Source organism: Nyctereutes procyonoides, unplaced genomic scaffold, assembly GCF_905146905.1.
Source record: "Nyctereutes procyonoides isolate TBG_1078 unplaced genomic scaffold, NYPRO_anot_genome, whole genome shotgun sequence".
In the NCBI taxonomy this organism is placed as follows: domain Eukaryota; kingdom Metazoa; phylum Chordata; class Mammalia; order Carnivora; family Canidae; genus Nyctereutes; species Nyctereutes procyonoides.
The window spans coordinates 16962882-16966136 of record NW_026575159.1 but is presented as its reverse complement, the minus strand read 5'-3'; positions in this window follow the sequence as shown (position 1 = coordinate 16966136).

The window sequence follows — 3255 nt, the reverse complement described above, 5'->3', positions numbered from 1 at the left end:
ACTTGGGAAGCATAAAAAAAGACATGCTTATTAATCCATACCATGTATCAGGATTCCAGATATCAAAATCTTGCTTCTCTTTTGCACACTAATAAACTGTGAGCTGGTGTCCAGTATTCCCATGGGGCGTTGGTGGTCCGATCTTTTAATTCTACTGCATTTCATCAATTCTAAAATGAACATCCTTTTCATTCTTTACATCTTTGAATTCAGGCTGCATCTTATAATCCATGGCATCTTAGATTCAAAGAAGCATAGACTGAGACTCACGTATCTCATAAATTCTATTCTGCAATTCCTCTCTGACGGTTCCCCTTCGTCTTCACTGCCTCCTCCAACTAGAGCTGTCAGCATCGTTTGCCTGAAAGTCTGCAGGGGGCACATAACATGTCCCCCCATTGCCAGCTTGCACCCCTCCAACACATCCATCTTACTGCTTCTAGAACATATGTCTAATCATATCTAATCGTTGAATCTGGGGGATAGGTAATTAAAGATTATTTCACTACTTTTTTTCTACTCTTGGCAGGTATCTTGGTCTCAGGCTGCCATAACAAAATCCCCTAGACTGGGACCTTAAACAATAGAAATGCATTTTTCCATAGTTCTGGTGGCTGGGAGTCCAAGATCAATGTCTGGCAGTGTCCGGTTGCCAGTGAGAGCTCTCTTCCGGACTTGCAGACAGCCGTCTTCTTACTGCGGCCTCACATGACAGACAACTGACCTCATTTCATCTGAATTTCCTCCTATCTCCAAATGCAGTCACACTGGGGGGTTTAAGGCTTCAACATGTGAATTTCAGGAGAACACAATTCAGTCCACAGCAGTAGGTTTGAAAATACACATAACAGAGATGCCTGGGTGGCTCAGTCAGTTAAGCATCTAACTCTTGATCTCAACTCAGGTCTTGATCTCAGGATTGTGAGTTCAAGACCCACATTGGGATCCACACCGAGCGTGGAGAAAAAAAGAAAAAAAAGAAAATATACATAATAAAATTCGTAACACATCAGTGAGGATTTCCTATTAACAAAGGCTACCTCTCTATTAGGGGAGGTGAGGGAGGCTGATTTGGATGCACATAGAAGAGAGCCATGAAAGGGGACGTTCACTCTTTAACTGCAAAATTACTTGGGGTTGTTTGGAAGTCTGGCAAGAGTTGCTTTTGTTGTTTTTATAATAATTTTTCAAATCACTTCAAGGCATCTCTTTAATACTGGTCTGACATTCAAGCTCACTGTCATGGCAAACATAAAGCCCCTGCCTCCCCAAAACCTCATCAAGAGCCTTATGTGCATCCTCTGTTCCAGCTCCCCCAAAACACATGCAGTCCTTTGAACTAGCCAGCAGCTTCATGCCTCTTTGCATGCACTGTTTTTGCTGTCTGGAATGCTCTTCCCAACCTTGTAACTTCCTACTCTCCCTATAAGGCCCAGCTCAAAAGTTGCCTCTTCTGTAGAGACTTCTCTGAGCTTCACCTCCCAATTCTTTTTTTTTTTTTAAGATTTTATTTATTTATTCATGAGAGACACAAAGTGAGAGGCAAAGACATAGGAGAAGGAGAAGCAGGCTCCCTGGGGGGAGCATGATGCGGACTCAATCCCAGGACCCTTTGATCACAGTCTGAGCTGAAGACAGACACTCGACCACTGAGCCACCCAGGTGTTCCTTCGCCTCCCAGTTCTTGAGGCACCATGCTCATGGTTCCACCATAGCACTGATCTCACTGTGTTACAATTATTTGTCTGCAGAGCTATCCCTCTCAACAGATTAAAGCCTTGAAAATCCATATTATAATTTATCTTTGTGTCCACACTGCCTCATTTAGTTACTGCCACATCTTGGTGGTTCATTACATGTATACAGTGTGACTACACATTAATGAAATGGATTTTCTGTTCAAACTGTGTTTGGTGAATTTAATTCCAATCCAGTTGATTGGAAGTAGAACTGAATAAGCTTTTTTATTCTTTTTTTTAAAGATTGTATTTATTTATTTGAGGGAGAGAAAGTGTGTGCACACAGAGAGGAAGAAGAAGGAGATGCCCCACTGAGCAGGGAGCTCAACACAGGTCTCGATCCCAGGGCCCTGAGATCATGAGCTGAGATCAAGAGCCACCCAGGTGCCAAAAGAAACTGAGTAGGCTTTTGAAAAAAATAATTTTAAACTTAAAAAAAAGTCTCCATAACACAATATATAACTAAGTCTATAGTCACCTTGACTTAAAAAAATAGTCTAGATCTCAGGCACCTGTTGCTCACAATACTCTCTGGAGTTATTTATTTATTTATTTATTTATTTATTTATTTATTTGTTTATTTATTTATGAGAGAATGAGAGGGCAAGTGGGGGAAGGTGCAGAGGGAGAGAATACGAAGCCGACTCCACGCTGAGCTCAGAGCCTAACCCAGGGCTCAATCCCACAACCCATGAGATTAGGACCTGAGCCGAAACCAAGAGTCAGGTGCTTAACTGACCGAGCCACCCAGGTGCCCCTCTGGGGGCACATTTTAAAAAGAAAACAGATTCACTGCCCTCATCCAGGCCTCCTGAATGACAATCTCCACAGATAGAGTCCCCAAATCTGTAAAATCTTAAAACATCCCTGAGAACACTGATGCAGTCAGTTCAAGGATAGAAGATTTGAGACCTCTGTTTTAGGGAAAAATACAAAAAGTTTAGGTCAATTCATTCATGATACGGTGATGTCAACCAGTGTTTTGGTCTCATATTTACAGTATGACAGACTAACTTTAACATATCATTTACTTTGAGAACTTGTTGCATCACACTGAGGAGTGAATCAGACATTAGAAACAGGTGTACTGGGATGCCTGGGTGGCTCAGTCAGTTAAGCGTCTGCCTTTGGCTCAGGTCATGATCCTGGGGTCCTGGAATGGAGACTGACATTGAGCTCCCTACTCAGTGGAGAGTCTGCTTCTCATTTTCCCTCTGCCTCTCTCTCTCTCTCTCTCTCTCTCTCCTTCTCTCTCTCTCTCTCTCGAATAAATAAAATATTTTTAAAAAAGAAAAAGCCAGGGACACTGACATCATTTATCTGCACTATAAAAATATGAGGAAAACCCAAAGTTATGCTATGCTAGAAAGAACCTATAGAAGAGAAGGCACAGATAAGTGAAGGAGGCACTCCAAACTTCCTACTTTATTATAAGCTCCAGATAAGGGGCAAACCACTCAACCTACACTGGTCTGGATATTTTCCATCTGCTGCTCCAGATCTACTCTCTACCTTC